The 24,634-nt window shown below is 51.5% G+C and overlaps 1 long non-coding RNA gene across 2 annotated transcripts; it reads left to right on the top strand.

The window, feature by feature from the left end:
- Nucleotides 1-644: 644 nt before the first annotated feature.
- LOC146440441 (uncharacterized) lies at nucleotides 645-16,680 on the top strand. 2 transcript variants are annotated; one of them, XR_014851151.1, is made up of 4 exons: nucleotides 645-784; nucleotides 1,873-1,990; nucleotides 2,268-2,376; nucleotides 16,434-16,680. It is a non-coding gene; the product is annotated as an uncharacterized LOC146440441 (long non-coding RNA). The 2 variants fall into 2 exon arrangements; XR_014851152.1 differs by lacking the exon at nucleotides 16,434-16,680 and adding an exon at nucleotides 8,251-8,496.
- The last annotated feature ends 7,954 nt before the right edge of the window (nucleotides 16,681-24,634 follow it).

Raw genomic sequence — 24,634 nt, 5'->3', positions numbered from 1 at the left:
GGTATGGAGGGTTAGGGACCACAGGAAGGATGATCGAGCCATCAGGGGAACTTATGTGACTCACGAGCTTGACAGGGACAAAATAAATACCTGAACCAAAATGTTTGGCTTCCTTCATCTGCATTATATCTTGATGGAACACTCAATATGTACAGTACAGCTTCACTTTAACATCACTTAAATCGTCCATTTCTCCATACATTCAATTCTTGATCCCTGCAGCATCTGGATGTGAGTGCAGAGGACAGGCTGGAATCACTGGTAGCCCAAAAGTTCCTTGTCCTGTTTCTCCCCATGCACCAGAGAAAAGGAGGCTTTAGTTTCCTCTTCTGACACCTCTGAGAAGGATTCCCAGCCCAGGCTCTTGTGTCATCCTGCCTGGTGTAAGGACCCTGCAGGGCTGTGGTTTGCTGGACACGTGCAGGGACACAGACACACAGACCCTGCTCTCTGGAAACCTGCAGCAGCTGCTGCTCTGGCACAGAAGGGAACTTTTCCTGAGTCCCTTCAAGAAATCCTCACAGGAAAACCCATCATTAGCCTGGGCTCTTGGTCCCTCTGCTTCTGTTGTGCATGCAGAATCCATCACCCACATTTTTTTATGGTTGTTACACTGTCACTGTGACATCACATCTCAGGGTTCTACAAGGACGAAAGGCCAAGCAGTTCCACTGCCAAATCCCCAGCACTCAGCTCCGCCAGTCTGGGAGGACTGCATTGCTCTGTCAAATCTCTGGAGAGGCAGCTGCTGACTTGGACACAGGACACAGACACCTCTTGCTTGGTAAGGACAGTCACTTCTCCAGCTGGCATGGCTGGCATCAAACACATTGGATTCAAAAGTGATGGCTGCATCCAGATTGTATTTATTCACCTTGGTTGACTTTAGAAGGAAATGCAGTTTTGTTAAATCACCTGGTTTACAGACGATATTATCTTTGCTGGTGTTGGTCTCATTTTATCTGAAGAGCTACTAGAGACAACCTTGCTTATCCCCCTAACATGTCAGGTACACCGATGTCTCACCTATTAATATGTTCTTGCAGTGTCAGAAGTTGTTTTCCTTATTCCATGAGTTTTTGCACATCCCACACCAGCTGTTTATTCAATCAGAGGAAAAGAGACATAGGAAAAGATGGAGAATAAGGAATGGTTTCCCACTGACATGGGACAGGGATACAGGGGATACTGGGAAGGAATTGTTCCCTGTGAGGGTGGTGAGGCCCTGGCAGAGGTTGCCCCGGTTGAAGCTGTGGCTGCCCCTGGTTCCCTGGAAGTGTCCAAGGCCAGGTTGGACAGAGCTTGGAGCAACCTGGGATGGTGGAAGGTGTCCCTGCCCATGGCAGCAGCGGGAAAGAGATGATCTTTCAGGTTCCTTCCATCCCAAACTGTCCAGGATCTTTGTGCAACTTGATGAAGGAAGGAGTGAGCTGGTGCTGCTGTCTGCACCCAGCAGTTCCTCTGCCCATCCCAAAGATTTCCCTGCTGGACCCTCAGCCAGGAGCCGCTGTGCTGCGGGTGTCACAAGAGGTGTTGCATGGGCACAACGGTGACAATTGCAACAGCCCCAGGAGGCACCTCAGCCTCTGGCCCTGCAGCAGGGAGGGACCAGGGGCAGCCCCAGCACCCCCACACACATGGGGCACTCTGGGGTTGGCCCAGGCCACTTGTGCCAGCAGCAATTGGGTTCTGTCCCACCCACCAGCCCAGCTGTATATCCAGCAGGTTTGGGGCAAATCAGCATTCCCTGATGCCAGGGCCATCTGCACACAGATATTCCTGTTGGCTTTGCTGCTGTTAAACACCAAAACCTTCACCAGGGAGATGAGTGTGGGGTGTCTTCCTGTAAACCTGCCTTTCAGGGTCCTACAGGTCCCCATTGCCTTGGTATCCCCTCTGCAGCCCTCTGAAGACCAAGGAGAGGCAGCAACCATGAAGATGCTGTTCCTGCTATTACTCCTGTTCCTCCTGCTGCTCCACAGTGCTGCAGGTGAGACTAGAAGAAGGGAAATGAGGGAAAGTGTGAGCCTGCACCAGTGGGAATTCAATGTCCCTGGAAGAGGCCGTGTTTGTGGGAGTGATGAGAAAGTAGTGGGAAAGAGTCCTTCCAGGTGAGACATGTTGCAGCTGAACATGTGGCTGTGGGGAGGTTGAAGCTGAGTGCTTTGGTCTAAAATGGTCGGAGAGCATCAGCATTTCTATAACCACACTCTGCCCAACCAAATTATTGCTTTAATTGTTGTTTTTCACTTTGTCCATGGAAACAGGAAGTACAGCTCGATGCAGACTCCGAGGAGGATTCTGCACCTTTTGGGATTGCCATTATCCCACTGTGCCTATTGGAAGATGTTCATCAGGCCGTCTCTGCTGTAAAACGTAAGGACCAGATCCCTGCCTGAAGAAAGAGTTTCCTCTTTTCCCCTAGAAGGATGTGTTATGAATTTCTTGCTAGCCAACACCTGTGAAACACTCTCCTGCATTTATCATTAGTGGAAGAGGCCCAAAACAGAAAGGAAAGCCCTTGTGTGGGTTTGGAGGTGCCCTGAATGGGGCTGCAGCAGCTCCAGGTCAGCCAGGGCCTTCTGATTCACTAAAGCCACGAAAGAGTGAAACATTCCCTGTCCTTGGGCAGCAGCAAGAACATGATCCAGGTTTTGCTGCATCTGCACAGACTTGGAGTCAGGGCTGCCCCCACTGAGATAGCCCAGGGCCAACCTGGCTGCACTAAGGACTGAACCTCACCTCCCTGAGCCTGAGTCTGCTGCACCACACACTGGGCATTGCAGGGGAGGGGGGACAGAGTGGCAGGAAAAGTTACAATTGGTGATGTGCTTGTTTCCTTTCTTCTTACAGTGGTTGATCTTGAAACCATGAAATTCCTGGAATGGTCATGTCCTTCCCTTCTGCCTCCTGGACTTCTCTGCTGATGTCCCCTCCATTCCCTCCCTGCCTCTGCCCTGCCCAGCTGCGGTGACAGCAGCAGTGGCAGCTGCTGCCTGCTGGCTGCTGCTGGGCTGGAGCCCTCTGGTGCAGCCCTGCTGGCTTTGGGGCAGGGGCTGCTTTTCCCACCTTGAATAAAGATGAGCAATATGGCATTGCAGGGCTGGGCTATGTGTGCATGTCCTGCTGCTGCAGGGCTGCTGTGCCTGCTGGCCCTGGGGGTGGCACTGCCTTGGTGGCAGCAGAAGCCCCTGGGGATTGTGGTGATGAGGCGAATATTGACTTCTCAACTCAATAGTTATGATGTTGGCATGTTTATTCCAGCTGGAGGTACATTGGGGTAGCCCCTCCAAAATCATGCACACCTCAGCAGCACTTCACTGGGTTTATATTAGGTTACAGGTTACGTATGCATGAAGTTTCATAATACCCCTATACATATTCATTACCTATCCCTGCTTCATATTATGATGAGCTCAAAGTTCATTTAAATATTCTCCTGCAGGCGCAGTGTCACTTGATTAATAGAGTCCGTGGTCTTTGATGGGCGTATGATAAACTAACTGGAGTATTCCTCAGGATGAGCTCTTCACCCTGTCTTCTTTAGCATGCTCCCTTGGTTCTTGGTCCAAGTCCAAACCTTAGAGCTCACTTGAGGCAGTTCTGGGGTCCGATAGCAGGATGTTTGGTCACAGTGCATAATTTTTATCAATTATTTGGCATTCCTTTCTGTATCTTCCTTTCTGCTTGGCAAGCACAGAAGTCATTAAGCAAATGATATATTCTTTTCAGCAAGCAGCTTCTAGTGACTCATTATCAAACTTCTGCCCTCCTAAATAAGTTCCAGAAAATTATTATCCAACTTGTAGCCCCCTAAATCACTGGGCGTGAGCAGCGTGTGTGTCTCTGGGTATGCTCCTGCCTGGCCATGCTTTGGGGACACTGAGCTGTCAGTTCCTGCTGGGCCAGGCTGTTTGGTGTGTCTGTGCTGGAACTGTCCTGTGGATGCTCCTTCTGGGGGAGCAGAAACATTGTCATGGTTTTTACAGGCCTAGATATCATTCTTTTGTCAGCACCCTATTTCCATGCCAGAAAGACATGGGCTAGGAACCATGAGGATAATGGCAAAACCTCAACCTCAAAATAGCCTGAGCTTTTTTACAAGGTTCCAGCTCCAGTCCCAGCTGCAAAACCTGCACCAATTCCTCGATGGTATGGAAGGCTGAGGGACGGCAGGGAGGATGGCACAGCCATGATTCATGAGCTTGATAGGGATAAAATAAATGCTTGAACCAAAAGGTTTGCTTTGTCGTCTTTCATCTGCATTATGTCTCAATGGAACACTCAATATCTATAGCACAGCTTTACTCTAGAATCAGTTAAATCATCCATTTTTTTTTATGCAAACAATTCATTATTCCCTTACATGCTACTCCCTGCAGTATCTGGATGAGAGAGCAGACAACACGCTGGAGTTAGTGGTAGCCCAAAAGTCCCTCTTCCTGTTTCTGCCCCTGCACCAGAGAAAAGGAGGCTTTGGTTTCCTCTTCTGACACCTCTGAGAAGGATTCCCAACCCAGGGTCTTGTGTCATCCTGCCTTGTGTAAGGACCCTGAGGGGATGTGGTTTGCTGGACACATGCAGGGACACAGACACACAGACCCTGCTCTCTGGAAACCTGCAGCAGCTGCTGCTCTGGCACAGAAGGGAACTTTTCCTGAGTCCCTTCAAGGATCCCTCCCAGTAAAACCCACCATCAGTAATGGGGGCAGGTGGTCCCTCTGCTTCTGTTGTGCATGCAGAATCCATCGCTCAACATTTTGTGATTTTCACCTTGACCCTCCTCTCAGGCATGTGCAGGAGAAAAGGTTGAGATGCCAGGTTCCACTGCCAAATCCCCAGCACTCAGCTCCTGCAGTTTGGGAGGACTGCATTGCTCTGCCAAACACCTGGAGAGGGAGTTGTTAACTTGGACTCAGGGCACAGACACCTCCTGCTTGGTAAGGACTGTCAGTTCTCCCAGGGGCACAGCGGGCATCAAACACGTTGGATTCACAAGTGATAGCTGCATCCAGCCTGTCTTAATTCACCTTCGTTGGCTTGACAAGGAAATGCAGTTTTGTTAAATCACCTGGTTTACAGATGATACCATCTTTGCGGGTGTTACTCTCATTTTATCTGAAGAGCCACTAGAGACAACCCTGCTTATCCCCCTGACATCTCAGGTGCACAGACAGCTCACCTATTAACATATTCTTGCTGTGTCCAAAGTTCTTTCCCATATTCTAGGAGTTTTTGCACATCCCATGCCAGGTGGTTATTCAATGAGAGGAGAAGAGACATAGGAAAAGGGTAGGAAGAATAGGGAATGGTTTCACAGAGTTACAGGGGATACTGGGAAGAAATTCTTCCCTGTGAGGGTGAAGAGGCCCTGTCACACGTTGCTCAGAGAAGCTGTGGCTGCCCCTGGATCCCTGGAAGTGTCCAACGCCAGGCTGGACAGGGCTTGGAGCAACCTGGGATAGAGGAAGGTGTCCCTGCCCATGGCAGGGGGTAGAAAGGGATGATCTTTCAGGTCCCTTCTAACTCAAACCGTCCAGGATGTTTGCACAACTTGATGAAGAAAGGACTCTGTTCCCCCAGAACTGAGCTGGTACTGCTGTCTGCACCCAGCAGCTCCTCTGCCCATCCCAAAGATTTCCCTGCTGGCCCCACAGCCCAGAGCCGCTGTGCCGCGGGTGTCACAAGAGGTGTTGCATGGGCACAACGGTGACAATTGCAACAGCCCCAGGCGGCACCTCAGCCTCTGGCCCTGCAGCAGGGAGGGACCAGGGGCAGCCCCAGCACCCCCAAGCACATGGGGCACTCTGGGGTTGGCCCAGGCCACTTGTGCCAGCAGCAATTGGGTTCTGTCCCACCCACCAGCCCTGCTATAAATCCAGTGGGTTTGGGGCAAAGCAGCATTCCCTGACCCCAAGGCCATCTGCACACAGCCATTCCTGTTGGCTTTGCTGCTGCCTGAGCACCAAGACCTTCAGCAGGGAGGTGAGTGTGGGGTCTCTCTCTGCAATCCTGCCCACTCAGGGTCTCAGCTTAAATCCCAGCACAGCAGAGTCTCCTAGAGAACAAACTGCTGGAAGTATCCAGGTGGAAAATTTGTCCATCAGAGATGTTTGGGAAAAATAATGAAAGCCTTCATATGAGCCTAAGAGCCCAGAATATGTGGAAGTTGAAAGTGAGGTTTGCTAAGGACAGGAGGGATTGGAACATTGCCTTGATGCTGCAGGAGGTAGCCGAGATCATCTATGGAGGGGGAATGGGGACTTACCCTAGGAAAGTAAGGAGATTCTTTTTCCACAGCACTACATAGAGTTCCCATGATTTCAGGCTTTCAGTAACTTCAAAGGGTGATTCCCTTTTCCATTTCAGAGCACCAAGACACTTCCCTGCCCTCTGGCTGCTCCCTGGGTTGGTGCTGCCCAGGGCAGGAGCAGCAAATATGGGGCTGGGGAATGTCCTTACAGGGAATCCTGGGAATGGTCTGGAACTGGGGATGGTTGCTCACAAGCTGAGCTGGGAGGACTTTTCTGAGCCTGGGGAAGTAGAGGGGATTGATCTAGGTGTTTGGGGCATGTATTTGATACATGAAGCCTAAGCGAATAAATGCCATATAGCTCCCTAACTTTCAATGGCAACTTGATCTCTGCAATTCCAAACTTCACTGGCCATTGTTTTGGCTGAATTTGAAAATATTTGGACACAGGTCTGCAGTCTGTTCTTAGGGGAAAGTCTATGGGAGCCAAAATAAACCAGAGAAAATAATTTAAAATTACCTGCTCAAGTGATTGCTTTCCCAGAGACTGACAAAACATAAAATGCTCAAATGGTTTGTAGAGTGGCACAGATCTAAGACTTGTTTTTAAGGGAAAGGTAAAGGAAACATCACCAGCTGTGGCTGGGAGCAGCCCCTCTGCATTTTGGTGAAGCACAGAGCCCAGGCTTCTGCCCCACCTGGGGTCCTGCATGTCCCCATTGCCTTGGTGTCCCCTCTGCAGACCTCTGAAGACCCAGAAGAGGCAGCAGCCATGAAGATCCTGTTCCTGCTCTTCCCCCTGATCCTCCTGCTGGTCCACAGTGCTGCAGGTGAGAATAGAACAGTGGAATGAGGGAAAGTGTGAGTCTTCACCAGTGGGAATTCAATGTCCCTGGAAGTGGCTGTGTTTGTGGGAGGGAGGAGAATGTAACAGAGGATTGAGGTCAAAGGTGTTTCTCAAGTGTCGTTCCAACTGGACACAGATTTGGGGTGGAGAGAGCCCATGGAAATGGAATCCTGGCTTCTTCTTAGGGTAATGAATGGGTTTGGTTTCAGATTCCAAGCCTGCACCCAGCTGTCCCTGCCTGGGTGTCTGGATTTTCTCGTGTCCTTCACAAGGATGGCAGAGAGCCCCAGGGGTTGTTTGAATGGGAGGATTTCCCACAGTCCCCCAAATCTACCATAATAAATGGTGTCTCTTCTTATCCAGTGGTTCATCCACTGAGTATCCCAAACCCTCATGACCAAAAGGGATGGTTCCTGCAAGGGCTGGACAAGGGCTTTCCATCAGAGATCACACAAATCTTGGCTCAGCCAGGACAGGGCTGTGGGATGTGACCAGCAGGACTGCAAGCACACTCAGCTCTGCCAGATTATTGCTGTAATCGTTGTTTGTGGTTTTGTCCATGGAAACAGGAGGCTCATCAGGATGCAGGCGCCGAGGAGGATTCTGCACCTTTGGGGGTTGCCGCTACCCCACAACACCTATTGGAAGATGTTCAAGAATCCAGTCGTGCTGCAAAAGGTAAGGACCAGATCACTGCCCGAAGAAAGTGTTTCCTCTTTCACCGCAGAAGGACCTGCTATGAATTTCTTGCTAGCCAACACCTTCAAAAAAATCTCCTGTATTTATCGTTAGTGCAAGAGGCCCAAAACAAAAAGGAGAAGCCCTTGTGTGGGTTTGGAGCTGCCCTGAATGGGGCTGCAGCAGCTCCAGGTCAGCCAGAGCCTCGTCTCTCACCTAAGCCACCAAAGAGTAAAACATTCCCAATCCTTGGGCAGCACCAAGGACATGATGCAGGTTTTGCTGCATCTGCACAGACTTGGACTGCCCCCACTGAGATAGCCCAGGGCCAACCTGGCTGCACTAAGGACTGAACCTCACCTGCCTGAGCCTGAGTCTGCTGCACCACACACTGGGCATTGCAGGGGAGGGGGGACAGAGTGGCAGGAAAAGTTACAACTGGTGATGAGCTTGTTATCCTTTCTTATTACAGTATCTGGGGATGAGACCCTGAAATTTCCAAGCAGGACATCCCGCTCGCTTCTGTCTCCTGGACCCATGTGCTGATGTCCCCTCCATTCCCTCCCTGCCTCTGCCCTGCCCAGCTGCGGTGACAGCAGCAGTGGCAGCTGCTGACTGCTGGCTGCTGCTGGGCTGGAGCCCTCTCGTGCAGCCCTGCTGGCTTTGGGGCAGAGGCTGCTTTTCCCAGCTTGAATAAAGACAAGCATTTGGCATTGCAGGGCTGGCCGTGTGTGTGTGTCCTGGTGCTGTAGGGCTGCTGTGCCTGCTGGTCCTGCGGGTGGCACTGCCTTGGTGGCAGCAGAAGGGCCTGGGGATGGTGCTGGGGGTGATCAGCATGTGTGTCCCTGGGGATGCTCCTGCCTGGCCATGCTTTGGGGACACTGAGCCTGTCAGTGCCTGCTGGAGCAGGCTTTTTGGGGTGTCTGTGGTGGAGCTGCCCTGCAGATGATCCGTCTGGGGGAGCAGGAACATTGTTGTGGTTTTTTTACAGGCCCAGATATCATCCTTTTCTGAGCACCCTACTTCAATGTCAGAAAGACATGGGCTAAGAACCATGGAGATAGTGGCAAAATCTCATCCCTAGAAAGCCAGAGCCTTTTTACAGTGTTACAGCTCAGGTCCCAGCTGCAAAACCTGCAGCAGGAGCCATTCCTCAAAGGTATGGAAGGATGAGGGCCCACAGGGAGGATGGCAAGGCCAACAGGGGAACTCATGTGACTCATGAGCTTGATAGGGACAGAATAAACTGAGCCAAGAGGTTTGCTTTCTGCATTATGTCTCCATGGATCACTCACTAACTACAATTCAGCTTCACTTAAGTATTACTTAAATCTACCATTTCTCCATGCATTCAATTCCTCCTCCCTGCCGCATCTGGATGAGAGTGCAGAGGACAGGCTGGAGTCACTGTTAGCCCAAAACTTCATTTTTCTGTTTCTCCCCATGCACCAGAAAAAAAAAAGGCTTCTTTTTCTCTTGTGACACCTCTGAGAAGGATTCCCAACCCAGCTCTTGTGTCATCCTGCCTGGTGTAAGGACCCTGCAGGGCTGTGGTTTGCTGGACACGTGCAGGGACACAGACACACAGACCCTGCTCTCTGGAAACCTGCAGCAGCTGCTGCTCAGCCACAGAAGGGAACTTTTCCTGAGTCCCTTCAAGAAATCCACACAGGAAAACCCATCATTAATCTGGGCTCTTGGGCCCTCTGCTTCTGTTGTGCATGCAGAATCCATCACCCACATTTTTTTATGGTTGTCACCCTATCACTGTGACATCACATCTCAGGGCTCTACAAGGACGAAAGGCCAAGCAGTTCCACTGCCAAATCCACAGCACTCAGCTCCTGCAGTTTGCAAGGACTGGATTGCTCTGCCAAACACCTGAAGAGGCAGCTGCTGACTTGGATACAAGACACAGACACCTCTTGCTTGGTAAGGACAGTCACTTCTCCAACTGGCATGGCTGGCATCAAACACACTGGATTCAAAAGTGATGGCTGAATCCAGATTGTATTTATTCACCTTGGTTGACTTCAGAGGGAAATTCAGTTTTGTTAAATCACCTGGTTTACAGACGATATTATCTTTGCTGGTGTTGCTCTCGTTTTATCTGAAGAGCCACTAGAGACAACCTTGCTTATACCCTGGACATGTCAGGTGCACAGACATCTCACCTATTAAGATGTTCTTGCTGTGTGCAAACTTGTTTTCCTTATTCCATGAGTTTTTGCACATCCCACACCAACTGGTTATTCAATCAGAGGAGAAGAGACATAGGAAAAGAATAGGAGAATAGGGAATGGTTTCACACTGACATGGGGCAGGGTTACAGGGGATGCTGGGAAGAAATTGCTCCCTGTGAGGGAGGTGAGGCCCTGGCACAGGTTGCCCAGAGAAGCTGTGGCTGCCCCTGAATCCCTAGAAATGTCCATGGCCATACTGCACAGGACTTGGAGCAACCTGGGATAGTGGAGGTGTCCCTGCCCATGGCAGGGGGTAGAAAGGGATAATCTTTCAGGTCCCTTCCAATCAAAACTGTCCAGGATGTTTGTGCAAGTGATGAAGAAATGATTCTGTTCCCCCAGAACTGAGCTGGTGCTGCTGTCTGTACCCAGCAGCTCCCCTGCCTATCCCAAAGATTTCTCTGCTGGCCCCACAGCCCAGAGCCGCTGTGCCGCGGGTGTCACAAGAGGTGTTGCATGGGCACAACGGTGACAATTGCAACAGCCCCAGGAGGCACCTCAACTTCTGGCCCTGCAGCAGAGAGGGACCCGGGGCAGCCCCAGCACCCCCACACACATGGGGCACTCTGGGGTTGGCCCAGGCCACTTTTGCCAGCAGCAATTGGGTTCTATCCCACCCACCAGCCCTGCTATAAATCCAGTGGGTTTGGGCCAAAGCAGCATTCCCTGACCCCAAGGCCATCTGCACACAGACATTCCTGTTGGCTTTGCTGCTGCCTGAGCACCAAGACCTTCACCAGGGAGATGAGTGTGGGTTGTTTTTCTGTAAAGCTGCTCTTTCAGGGTCTTGCATGTCCCCATTGCCTATGTGTCCCCTCTGCAGCCCTCTGAAGACCAAGGGGAGTCAGAAGACATGAAAATCCTGTTCCTCCTCTTACTCCTGATTGTCCTGCTGGTCCAAGCTGTTTCAGGTGAGAACAGAAGAGGGGAAAGGAGGGACAGTGTTAGCCTGCACCAGCGGGAATTCAATGTCCCTGGAAGTGACTGATGAGAAGTTAATGGAAGATTGAGGTCAAACGTGTTTCTCAAGTGGGTTTCTAACTGGACACGGATTTATGGAGGAGAGAGCCCATGGAAATGGAATACTGGCTTCTCCTGAGAGTCATGAATAGCTTTCGTTTCAGGCTCCAAACCTACACCCAGCTGTCCCTGTTTGGGTCTCTCTGGACGTTCTCTTGCTCTGCACAAGGATGGCAGGGAGCCCCACGGGGTGTTTGGATGAGGAGATTTCCTGGGGCATAAAGATGTCTCTTCTTATCCAGTGGTTCATCCGCTGAGTGTCCCAAAACCCTCATGACCCCAAGGGATGATCCATGCAAGGGCTGGACAAGGACTTTCCATCAGAGATCACACAAATCATGGCACAGCCAGGACAGGGATGTGGCATGTGAGGAGTCCCTGCCTGCCAGCTGTGCTGGTCCAGGCCGAGGTAGGAATGCAGCAGGGGAGCCAGCATGGCTCTTCCTTGACCTCACACTGATCCTTCCCACTGTCTGCTCTGCTGTGCCCACAGTGTAGGGGGAAAGATTCCTTCCAGGTGAGACACATTTCAGCTGAACAGGAGGCTGTGGGGAGGTTGAACCTGAGACTTTCTATTGGTCTAAAATGGTCTGGGAGAATCAGCATTGCTATAACCACACTCTGCCCAACCAAATTATTGCTTTAATTGTTATATTTAATTTTGTCCATGGAAACAGGAAGTACAGCTCGATGCAGACTCTATGGAGGATTCTGCACTTTTGAGGGTTGCCCCTTCCCCACAGAACCTATTGGAAGATGTTCATTTGGCCGTCTCTGCTGCAGAGGGTAAGGACCAGATCCCTGCCTGAACAAAGAGTTTCCTCTTTTCCCACAGAAGGATCTGTTATGAATTTCTTGCTAGCCAACACCTGTGAAACACTCGCCTGCATTTATCATTAGTGGAAGAGGCCCAAAACCAAAAAGGAGAAGCCCTTGTGTGGGTTTGGAGCTGCCCTAAGTGGGGCTGCAGCAGCTCCAGGTCAGCCAGGGACTCCCCACTCACAAAAGCCATGAAAGTGGGAAACATTCCCTGTCCTTGGGCAGCACTAACAATATGATCCAGGTTTTGCTGCATCTGCACAGACTTGGAGTCAGGGCTGTCCCCACTCCAGAGTGGGGTGGCCTTGAGATAGCCCAGGGCCAACCTGGCTGCACTAAGGACTGAACCTCACCTTCCTGAGCCTGAGTCTGCAGCACCACACACTGGGCATTGCAGGGGAGGGGGGACAGAGTGGCAGGAAAAGTTACAATTGGTGATGGGTTTATTTTCTTTCTTCTTACAGTCCTTGGTCTTGAAACCTGGAAATTCCCAAAGAGGACATCCCTCTCGCTTCTGTCTCGTGGACCCATGTGCTGATGTCCCCTCCATTCCCTCCCTGCCTCTGCCCTGCCCAGCTGCAATGACAGCAGCAGTGGCAGCTGCTGCCTGCTGGCTGCTGCTGGGCTGGAGCCCTCTGGTGCAGCCCTGCTGGCTTTGGGGCAGGGGCTGCTTTTCCCAGCTTGAATAAAGATGAGCACTTTGGCATTGCAGGGCTGGCCATGTGTGCGTGTCCTGCTGCTGCAGGGCTGCTGTGCCTGCTGGCCCTGGGGGTGGCACTGCCTTGGTGGCAGGAGAAGGCCCTGGGGATGGTGCTGGGGGTGATCAGCATGTGTGTCCCTGGGGATGCTCCTGCCTGGCTGTGCTTTGGGAACACTGAGCCTGTCAGTGCCTGCTGGACCAGGATGTTTGGGTTTCTGTGCTTGAACTGTCCTGTGGATGATCTCTCTGTGGGAAGTGAGATCCCTGTGCTGGTCCTGCCAGTCCCAGATGTCCCTTGTCCCTGACAGCCACATCTTTATGTGTAGAGCTGTGCTGGGAGCTGTGTCCCTTGAGCAGGCATGGCCTTGGTGACCCACACGAGGTATCCCTGCTGCTCCTCCTAGTCCCATTCCAGCACCACAGCCCTCCCTGCTGTGGCTGTGCAGGAGCTGTGCTGCTCCACACACCATCCCAGCAGCCAGGAGCAGGAGGAGGCCATGCAGGTCCTGGCCTGGGTGATCTGTGAAATTGCTCCAATAGACCATACCTTACAGATGTCCGAATTTGTTTACCCACAGCCAATAAGCATGTTGTCTTCTCCTATCTGCCCATCTCAGGCAGTCTGTGGTGACAATGTTCTGCTCCATCAAAGGCAGGAACCTCTCCCTGTCTGCAAAGCAGGCCGCAGGCTCTCAATTCCCAGAGTGATTCTATAGCTTTGTGTGTCCATGTACATGGGCAGGTGGGATCAAATGGTGACCCTGCTTGTTTTAGTGAAGAGTTTTACTCCCAGGAATCATAGAACAAAAAAATCAGTAATGTTGGGAAAGCTTTTTAAAACCATGGAGTCCAACCACTAATCGAGCACTTCCTGGGCCAGCACTAGTCCATGTCCCCAAATGCCACACCCACATGGCTTTTAAATCCTTTAGGGTACGGTTACTGCACCACTGCCCTGGCCAGCCTTTTCCAATACTTGACCATGCTTTCTTCCAGGAAAATGTTGATAATATCCAGTTCTACTTTCCATTGCACTACTTGTGTCCACTTCTTCTGGCTCTGTTAATTGCTACCTGAGAGAAGGAACTGACCCTAAAACCCTTTCCACTGTGATTGTTTTATAGGAGTGGAAATTTTAGTGAGGGATGTTCATATCTTCACAGGACTGTGGCCCTTCCTTCCCTTGTGTTCACCTGTCCTGGCAGTGACCATGGAGCTGTCACCTCGAGCTCCCTTCACCCCTGCAGTGCAGAGCTGTTCCCACATCCCATCCCATCCTCTTCTGCCCATTCCGGAGCTGCTGTGCCACGGGTGTCACAAGAGGTGTTGCATGGGCACAACGGTGACAATTGCAACAGCCCCAGGAGGCACCTCAGCCTCTGGCCCTGCAGCAGGGAGGGACCAGGGGCAGCCCCAGCACCCCCACACACATGGGGCACTCTGGGGTTGGCCCAGGCCACTTGTGTCAGCAGCAATTGGGTTCTGTCCCACCCACCAGCCCTGCTATAAATCCAGCGGGTTTGGGGCAAAGCAGCATTCCCTGACCCCAAGGCCATCTGCACACAGCCATTCCTGTTGGCTTTGCTGCTGCCTGAACACCAAGACCTTCACCAGGGAGGTGAGTGTGGGGTCTCTCTCTTGACAATCCTGCCCACTCAGGGTCCCCACTCAAAGCCTAGCACAACAGTGTCTCCTAATGGACAAACTGCTGGAAGTATCCAGGTGGAAAATTTGTCCGTCAGAGATGTTTGGGAAAAAGAATAAGAGCCTTCATATGAACAAAAGAGCCCAGAAGGTTTGGAAGCTTAAACTGAGGTTTCCTAAGGACAGGAGGGATTGGAACATTGCCTTGATGCTGCAGGAGGGAGCCGAGATCCTCTTTGCAGGGGAAATGGGGACTTACCCTAGGAAAGTAAGGAGATCCTTTTCCCATAGCATGAAGGAGATTTCCTATCATATCATGCTTTCAGTAATTGCAAAGGCTGATTTCTGTTCACATTTCAGGGGACCAAGACAGTTTCCTGCCCTCTGGCTGCTCCCTGAGTCAGTGCTGCCCAGGGCAGGAGCAGCAAGTGTGGGTTTGGGGAATGGCCTTGCTGGGAATCCTGGAAATGCTCTGGAGGTGGGGATGGGCACTGCCAAGCTGAGCTACGAAGGGCTTTCCTGATTCCATGGAAGCAGAGGGGATTATTCAGGGTGTTTGGGGCATGGTATTTATTAATGAAGACTGAGGGAGCAAAAGCATTCTAATCCTGTAACTTGCAATGACAATTTTTTTCTCTGGTTTTCACAAATTTCACTACCCAGTATTTTGGTTGAATTGGCAACAGTTGGACCCAGGTTTGTGGTCTGTTCTTAGGGGAAGGTCTATGGAAGATTATAGTGGAACAGAGAAAATAATTTAAAAGCATCAGCTTAAATTATTGTTTTCCGAGAGAAAATCCTAAAATGCTCCCAAGGTTTCCATGGTAGGACAAATCAAAGAATTTTTTCTAGAGAAAGGTAGAGGTAACATGATCAGCTGTGGTTGGGAGCAGATGCTCTGCAGTTTGATGAAGCACAGAGCTAAGGCTTCTGCCCCACCTGAGGTCCTGCGTGTCCCCATTGCCTTGGTGTCCCCTCTGCAGCCCTGTGAAGACCTGGGAGAGGCAGCAGCCATGAAGATCCTGTTCCTGCTCTTCCCCCTGATCCTCCTGCTGGTCCATGGTGCTGCAGGTGAGAGGGGAAGAGAGGAAATAGGCTGAAGTGTGAGCCTGCACCAGTGGGAATTCAATGTCCCTGGAAGTGACCATGTCTGTGGGAGTAGTGAGAAGGTAACAGGGGATTGAGGTCAAAGCTGTTTCTTGAGTGGGTTTCCAAATGGGCACAGATTTGGGGTGCAGTGAGCCCACGGAAATAGAGTGCTGGGTCATGAATGGGTTTGGGTCTTGTGCGGATCATGAATGGGTTTGGTTTCAGGCTCCAAGCCTCCACCCAGCTGTCCCTGTTTGGGTCTCTCTAGATGTTCTCTTGCCCTGCACAAGGATGGCAGAGAGCCCCAGGGAGTGTTTGGATGAGGAGATTTCCTGGGGCACAAAGGTGTCCCTTCTTGTCCAGTGGTTCATCCACTGAGTGTCCCAAAACCTCATGATCCCAAGGGATGATTCCTGCAAGGGCTGGGCAAGGACGCTCCATCAGAGATCACACAAATCATGGCACAGCCAGGATAGGGATGTGGGATACGAGGAGTCCCTGCTGACTTGCAGGACTGCAGGCACACCCTGCTCTGCCAGATTATTGCTGTAATTGTTGTGTGTGGTTTTGTCCATGGAAGCAGGAAGTACAGCTCGATGCAGGCGCCGAGGGGGATTCTGCAGCATTGAGGGTTGCCAACACCCAGCAAAAGCTATTGGGAGATGTTCATCAGGCCGTATCTGCTGCAAAAGGTAGTAAAGACCAGATTTCTGCCTGAAGAAAGCATTTCCTCCTTTCCCACAGAAGGATCTGTTACAAATGTCTTTCTAATTTATAATTAGTGGAAGAGGCCCAAAAGAGGGAGGAAAATCCTTTTGGGTTTCGAGCTGCCCTAAGTGGGGCTGCAGCAAACCCAGGTCAGCCAGGGCCTCCCCACTCACCCAAGCCATGAAAGAGTGAAACATTCCCAATCCTTGGGCAGCACCAAGGACATGATGCAGGTTTTGCTGCATCTGCACAGACTTGGAGTCAGGGCTGCCCCCACTGAGATAGCCCAGGGCCAACCTGGCTGCACTAAGGACTGAACCTCACCTCCCTGAGCCTGAGTCTGCTGCACCACACACTGGGCATTGCAGGGGAGGGGGGACAGAGTGGCAGGAAAAGTTACAATTGGTGATCTTGTCTGCTTTATTCTTACAGTCTCTGGGTTTGAACACGTGAAATTCCCAAGCAGGATGTCCCGCTAGCTTCTGTCTCCTGGACCCATGTGCTGATGTCCCCTCCATTCCCTCCCTGCCTCTGCCCTGCCCAGCTGTGGTGACAGCAGCAGTGGCAGCTGCTGCCTGCTGGCTGCTGCTGGGCTGGAGCCCTCTGGTGCAGCCCTGCTGGCTTTGGGGCAGGGGCTGCTTTTCCCAGCTTGAATAAAGACGAGCACTTTGGCATTGCAGGGCTGGGCCGTGTGTGTGTGTCCTGCTGCTGCAGGGCTGCTGTGCCTGCTGGCCCTGGGGGTGGCATGGTTTGGAGACTGCGCAAATGCCAAATAGCCAGGAAAGCTGCTCACTCCTCTCTCCCCTGCTACAGCTGGCAAAGGAGAGGGCGAGAAAAATTAACAAAGGGTTCATGAGTGAGATAGGGACCTGGAGGAAACACCTCAAAGGCAAAACAGGTTCAACTTAGAGTTGTAAAGTGAATTTATTAATAACAATGTCAGAGGAGGATAATGAGAAGTAAAATAAGCCCTTAAGGACACCATTCTTTTCCCCAACCTCTCCCTCCTTCCCACTAACAGCTCAGGGGAACAGGGCTTGGGGGTTTGGTCAGTTCATCACCAGAATCTTCTTCTGCCACTCAGGGAGAGAAGTCCTTCCCCTGCTGTGCAAGGGGTCTGTCCCACAGCAGACAGTTCTCCGCAAACTCCTCCATCGTGGTCCAATCTCACAAGCAGCAGTCATCCCAAAACTGCAGCAATGTGAGTCCCTTCCACAGACAGGCAACCCTCCCAAAACTGCTGAGGCTTTGGTCCCTCATCCACAGGGTGCAGCCCTCCGAGGCCAGGCTGATCCATCTTGGGAGGAAGGCCTCTCTCTCCACGGTCTCCCACTGGATCACTGCCTCCTCCAGGCATCCACCCACTGTGGTGTGGGTACCTCCCCATGGGCTGTGAGTGATCTCTGCATCCCCTATGGTCCCCATGGGCTGCAGGGGGACAACCTGCTCCGCCATGGTCTCACCACGGCCTGCAGAGGAATCTCAGCTCCAGCACCAGGAGCACCTCCTGCCCTCCCTTCTCCACTGACCTTGGTGTCTCCATGCTGTTTCCCTCACATGTTCTCACCTCCTCCTCCTTCTCTGGCTAAAAAGAACTGCCTGTGCATATTGTTTTGATTTCTTCTTAAATATGCTATCACAGAGGCATTACCAGGCCAGCAGCATGTCCATCTTTGTTGCAGAGCAGAAAGGCCTAGCAAAGTGAGGGCCTTGCTGCCCATGTAAAATCCTTGCTCACTTCTGTTACTTTAGTTAACTAGAAAAACTTTCTAGGAATGACTCAGCTAAACTAGAAGTGAGAAACAAGTTACGTAATTGTGAAACAATTATTAGAAACAATAAATGCTCACATCATGGGGCTCATGGTTGGTTATATCTAATGCGTATTCCTATCATGGCCTATGGTGGTTAGTTAAGCACATTTGTTGTGCCTCACAAATATGTAATCTCATAAAAAAACTAACAGTTTAAAACCCCTAAATTTTTGCAGTAAAGTGTCTTCGCCGTGCCATAGTAGAAATCGTGTGTTTAACGCTGCACATCTTCAGAGCCGTCAGGGATTGACTCTGCTGGACATGGTAGAAGCTTCTTGCAGCTTCTCACAGGAGCCATCCTTGTGAACCGCCACAACCAAAACCTAGGCCAAGGAAAACCAACACAGGGTGGCACTGCCTTGGTGGCAACAGAAGGGCCTGGGGGTGAGCAGTGTGTGTGTCCCTGTATTGGTTTGAAAACAAACCAGTGGGAGATCACAAGTCAAGATTGAAATTAAGAATAAGTGAAATAATACAAGGAAAAGCACTGACAAAGTCAGATACAACCTAACACCCTGTTAGGGTGGTAGTAGCAGTCCAACTGAAGTAGTCCAGTTGAAGTGGTGATCCTGTGAAGGTCTAGTCTCCAGCTGAAGATCCAGTGGTAGCTCTTGTCCTCTGGGAACACAGTAGACAGGGCTAGCTCAGGCAGTTCCAGGGCCAGGTTATATCCAGGTGGGAACACCTGGTTCCTCCCTCCTGGGCAAAGCATCCCACAATGGGATGAGATGTCTGTGAGTCACACGGTGGGTCCCTGATGGCCCATTGCCTGTCATCCGGGGTGGGTCATTAGCAGGTGATAGCAGCTAACGGCCCACAGCTGGTGGTAATAGAATACTTAACTACATCTATATTGCAACCTAGGACAGTCCCTGGGGATGCTCCTGCCTGGCCATGCTTTGGGAGCACTGAGCCTGTCAGTGCCTGCTGGGCCAGGCTGTTTGGGGTGTCTGTGCTTGAACTGTCCTGTGGATGATCTCTCTGTGGGAAGTGAGATCCCTGTGCTTGTTCTTTCAGTCCCAGGTGTCCCTTGTCCCTGACAGCCATGGCTTTATGCATAGAGCTGTGCTGGGAGCTGTGTCCCTTGAGCAGGCATGGCCTTGGTGACCCACACGAGGTATCCCTGCTGCTCCTCCTAGTCCCATTCCAGCACCACAGCTCTCCCTGCTATGGCTGTGCAGGAGCTGTGCTGCTCCACACCCCATCCCAGCAGCCAGGAGCAAGAGGAGAAGGAGAAAGAAGCTGTTCAAACCCTGGGCCACGTGACCTGAGAAATTGCTCAAATTGACCATACCCTACAAATGTCCGAATTTGTTTACCCACAGGCAATAAACAGGTTGTCTTCTTTCCGCCTGTCATAGGCATTCTGTGGTGACCATGCTCTGCTTCATCAAAGGCAGGGGGCTCTCCTTGTCTGCAAAGCAGATTTCAGGCTCTCAGTTCCCTGATGGTTTCAATTCCTGTGTGTGTCCAGGTACTCCTGTGTATGGGAGCAACTGGAGCCTCTGCCTGTTTCACAGAAGGTTTTCTAAGAATCACAGAATCACAGAATCATTAATGTTGAGAAAGTCCTCTAAGACCATCAAGTCCAACCATTCCCCCAGCACTGCCAAGACTAACCCACGTCCCCAAGTGCCACATCTACACAGCTTTTAAATCCCTCCAGGGATGCTGACTCCATCACTGACCTGGGCAGCTGTGCCAGTGCCTAAGCGCCTCTTCAGTGAAAAAGCTGATCCCAATATCCAACCTAATCCTTCCTGGGTACAATTGAGACCATTTCCTCAGGTAATGTCAATTGTTACCTGAGAGAAGACACAAAAAAGCTTCCCCTAACACTGCTTTCCAGATCTGGAGAGTTTGGTGGGCAATGTTCATATCATCTCTGCGTAACGTGGCCTTTCCTTCCCCTATGCTAACGATAAAATTGAACTTTATTCATCTTCTTTACAATCTCCCCAGAAAAAGGCTGCTGAGGAGAAGAGTCAGGTAAAGCTTCATTCCCACCAAATGAACCTGAGCACATTTACAATCTTCAGTCTCATCTTCCATATCCCACTCTCAGTATTTATAGAACTGGCAAACTGAGAGGACACAAAGAAGGAAACCATTTCCTCATTTCTACTCTCCCCAGAACCAGCCACTCTGCCTTGTCCATCCCATCCTCTCCTGCCCATCCCAGAGCCACTGTGCCGCGGGTGTCACAAGAGGTGTTGCATGGGCACAACGGTGACAATTGCAACAGCCCCAGGAGGCACCTCAGCTTCTGGCCCTGCAGCAGGGAGGGACCAGGGGCAGCCCCAGCACCCCCACGCACATGGGGCACTCTGGGGTTGGCCCAGGCCACTTGTGCCAGCAGCAATTGGGTTCTATCCCACCCACCAGCCCTGCTATAAATCCAGCGGGTTTGGGCCAAAGCAGCATTCCCTGACCCCAAGGCCATCTGCACACAGACATTCCTGTTGGCTTTGCTGCTGCCTGAACACCAAGACCTTCACCAGGGAGGTGAGTGTGGGGTGTTTTTCTGTAAGCCTGCCACTCAGGGTCCTGCATGTTCCCATTGCCTTGGTGTCTCCTCTGCAGCCCTCTGAAGACCTGGCAGACAAAGCAGCCATGAAGATCCTGTTCCTGCTCTTCCCCCTCATCCCCCTCAGTTGGTCGATGGTGCTGCAGGTGAGAGAGCAAGAGTGGAAATGGGGAGAAGTGTGAGCTTGCACCTGTGGGAATTCAATGTCCCTGGAAGTGACTGTGTTTGTGGGAGTGATGAGAAGTTAACAGAGGATTGAGATCAAAGGCATTTCTCGAGTGTGTTTTCAAATGGACACAGATTTGGGGTGGATAGAGCCCATGGAAATGGAATCCTGGCTTCTTCTGAGAGTCATGAATGGGTTTGGTTCCAGACTCCACCCAGCTGTCCCTGTTTGGGTATCTTTCCATGGTTCCTTGTCCTGTACAAGGATGGCAGAGACCCCTTAGGGGTGTTTGGATGAGATTTCCTGGGGCACAAAAGTGTCCCTTCTTATCCAGTGGTTCATCCACTGAGTGTCCCAAACCCTCATGACCCCAAGGGATGATCCATGCAAGGGCTGGACAAGGACTTTCCATCAGAGATCACACAAATCATGGCTCAGCCAGGACAGGGATGTGGCATGTGAGGAGTCTCTGCCTGCCAGCTGTGCTGGTCCAGGCCGAGGTGGGAATGCAGCAGGGGAGCCAGCATGGCTCTTCCCTTGACCTCACACTGATCCTTCCCACTCTCTGCTCTGCTGTGCCCCCAGTGTAGGGGGAAAGAGTCCTTCCAGGTGAGACACTTGGCATTCGGAGATGTGGCTGTGGGGGGCTGGAACTGAACACTTCTATTAGTCTGAAATGCCTGTGGAGCACCAGCATTTCTGTACCCACACTCTGGCCTACAATTATTGCTTTAATTGTTCTATGTCTTTCCCCATGGAACCAGGAGGTCTATTTAAATGCTTGAAAGAATGGGGATTCTGCGCTGACCGTATTTGCCCCCAGAGTTTAAGGGTTAGTGGAAGATGTTTTCCAGGCATTGTGTGCTGCAAAAGGTAAGGACCAGATCCTTGGCTGAAAAAAGTTTCCTCCATTTTCCTCAGAAAGACCTGTTGAAATTTCTTTCTAGCTGAAAGCACCTGCACACTCTCCTGCATTTATAATTAGGGGAAGGGACACAAGAATGGAGGGAAAATTCCTTGTTGGTTTAATCTCCCCTCAGTGGGGCGGAAGGAACTCCAGAACAGCCAGGGCCTCCCCACTCTCCTGCAGTCCCAGGAGACTCATTCAGGCTTTGCAGAGGACTCAGCCAAGCAACCAAAGAGGGAAACATTCCCTGTCCTTGGGTAGCACTAACAATATGATCCAGGTTCTGCTGCATCTGCACAGACTTGGAGTCAGGGCTGCCCCCACTGAGATAGCCCAGGGCCAACCTGGCTGCACTAAGGACTGAACCTCACCTCCCTGAGCCTGAGTCTGCTGCACCACACACTGGGCATTGCAGGGGAGGGGGGACAGAGTGGCAGGGAAAGTTACAATTGGTCATATGCCTGTTTCCTTTCTTCTCACAGAGTGCGGGGTTGATGTCCTGAAATTCCTGAGAAGGACATCCCTTTGTTTTTGGCTCCTGGACCCATGTGCTGATGTCCCCTCCATTCCCTCCCTGCCTCTGCCCTGCCCAGCTGTGGTGACAGCAGCAGTGGCAGCTGCTGCCTGCTGGCTGCTGCTGGGCTGGAGCCCTCTGGTGCAGCCCTGCTGGCTTTGGGGCAGGGGCTGCTTTTCCCAGCTTGAATAAAGATGAGCACTTTGGCATTGCAGGGCTGGCCGTGTGTGCATGTCCTGCTGCTGCAGGGCTGCTGTGCCTGCTGGCCCTGGGGGTGGCACTGCCTTGGTGGCAGCAGAAGGGCCTGGGGATGGTGCTGAGGGTGATCAGCATGTGTGTCCCTGGGGATGCTCCTGCCTGGCTGTGCTTTGGGGACACTGAGCCTGTCAGTGCCTGCTGGGGCAGGCTTTTTGGGGTGTCTGTGGTGGAGCTGCCCTGCAGATGATCCCTCTGGGGGAGCACAACCGTTATCCTGGTCCTGCTGGTTATGGGTATCCCTTGTCCCTGATAGCCATAGCTTTATATGCAGGGCTGTTCTGGGGGCTGTCTCTTTGGTGGGTATTGCCATGCTGCCCACCCAGTCCATCCCAGGTGTGCTGGAGTTCCCACCACACTGTGCACTGGGATCTGCATCTGCCTCATCTGCTGTGGGGTTGAGTTCTGCAGTGTTGTCCCCATTGAGATCCTCCCTTCTCTGATCCCCACAGCACCAACTCCTCTATCAGCCCCACAGCCTCTATCCCTTCCAAATCCCTTCTGGTGGAGCCTGATCCTGCACACAGCCCCCAGGAGACCTTAGCCTGCCTTCAAGGGAAACAAATTCCCCAGGCTGGCTGTACAGCCCCTCCCCAAGGTGGTTTCTCCAAAGGTTCCCTTGGGCTACAACCTCAAAATGTCCATAAATATCTTCCTGCAGGGCAAAAGGTGGGTATCTTCTCTCTGTGAGCTCAAATTGGTATTAAAGCACTGTTCACTTCCAGCAGCCAGGGGCCTCAGTATTCCTGAGGTGCAGACCCTGCCCTGCAGAGCCAATTCACATCTGCTGGGGCTGCCCCTGGTCCCTCCCTGCTGCAGGGCCAGAGGCTGAGGTGCCTCCTGGGGCTGTTGCAATTGTCACCGTTGTGCCCATGCAACACCTCTTGTGACACCCGCGGCACAGCGGCTCTGGGCTGTGGGGCCAGCAGGGAAATTTTTGGGATGGGCACAGGAACTGCTGGGTGCAGACAGCAGTACCAGCTCAGTTCTGGGTGAATTGAGTCCATCATTCATAGACTTACAGAATCACCTCTGCAATGATTTGGATTGAAAAGAACCTTAAATAGCATTTAGTCCACACCCCTGTTATGAGCAAGGACATATTCCACTATCCCAGCCTGACCTTGGACACTTCCAGGGATCCAGGGGCAGCCACAGCTTCTCTGGGCAACCTGTGCCAGGGCTTCACCACCCATACAGGGAAGAATTTTGTTCCTAATATCCAGTCTAACTCTGCCCTCTGTCAGTCTGAAGCCATTCTCTCTTTCATCCATTTTCTCTTCTCGGTTTGGATAAGCAGCTGGCAGTGGATGTGCAAAAACCACACAGAACAACAAAAATGCTCCCACCTCTGGACACTACAAGAGCACCATCCTCTGGGACAAGAGCTTTGACCTGACATGTGTGGGGGACAAACATCACCCTCTCTCTATTCACTGTTCAAATAAGGTGAGAGAAACACCAGGATAAATAATATTGGTGATCCAATTGGATCCAGTTGGATTTATTGGTGATTCAATAAATCTGCATCCCCTCCTAAAGCCATCCAAGATGAAGAAATATTAGAGGGATTGAACTTGTGAATCCCTCTAATGTGTTTGATACCAGCCAAGCCACTGGGAGAAGTGACAGGCCTTGCTGGGTCAGAGAGGCTGTGTCATGTGCCCAATTTGGCAGCTGCCTCTCCAGGTGTTTGGCAGAGCAATCTGGCTCCCCAAACTGCACAGGCTGAACTGCTGGGGATTTGGCAGTGGAACCTGGCATCTCAACCTTTTGTCCTTGCACAACACTGAGATATGAAGTCAGTGAAATGAAAAAGTGGGAGATATATTCTGCATGCTCAACAGAAGCAGAGGGACCAACAGCCCAGATTAATGATGGGTTTTACTGGGAGGGGTACCTGAAGAGAAGAGGAAAAAGTTCCCTTCTGTGCCAGAGCAGCAGCTGCTGCAGGTTTCCAGAGAGCAGGGTCTGTGTGTCTGTGTCCCTGCATGTGTCCAGCAAACCACATCCCCTCAGGGTCCTTACACAAGGCAGGATGACAGAAGAGCCTGGGTTGGGAATGCTTCTCAGAGGTGTCAGAAGAGGAAACTAAAGCCTCCTTTTTACCAGTGCAGAGGGGAAAGAGGAAAGGGAACTGTTGGGCTGGACATTTTGAGTTCTCAAGTGACTCCAAACTGTCCTCTGTGCTCTCCTCTTGTTTATGCTCCAGGGAGCAAGAGGTAAAATAATATGAGCTAAATGTATTTAAAAATAGAGGGTATAAGTGAAGGTATAGTGAAGCTGTGCTGTGGATAATGACCTTTCCCCATAAACAGAATGAAGGTGAAAGAAGATAAAAGCCAAACCTTTCACTACAGGTATTTATTTTACCCCTCTTGAGATCATGAGTCATACGTGAGTTCCCCTGGTGGCTGTGCCATCTTCCCTGCAGTGCCTCAGACCTCCAT

This window comes from Lichenostomus cassidix, chromosome 3 (genome assembly GCF_008360975.1).
Source record: "Lichenostomus cassidix isolate B80296 chromosome 3, HeHo_3.0, whole genome shotgun sequence".
Lineage (NCBI taxonomy): Eukaryota > Metazoa > Chordata > Aves > Passeriformes > Meliphagidae > Lichenostomus > Lichenostomus cassidix.
This window is presented reverse-complemented; position numbering and strand designations above follow the sequence as displayed.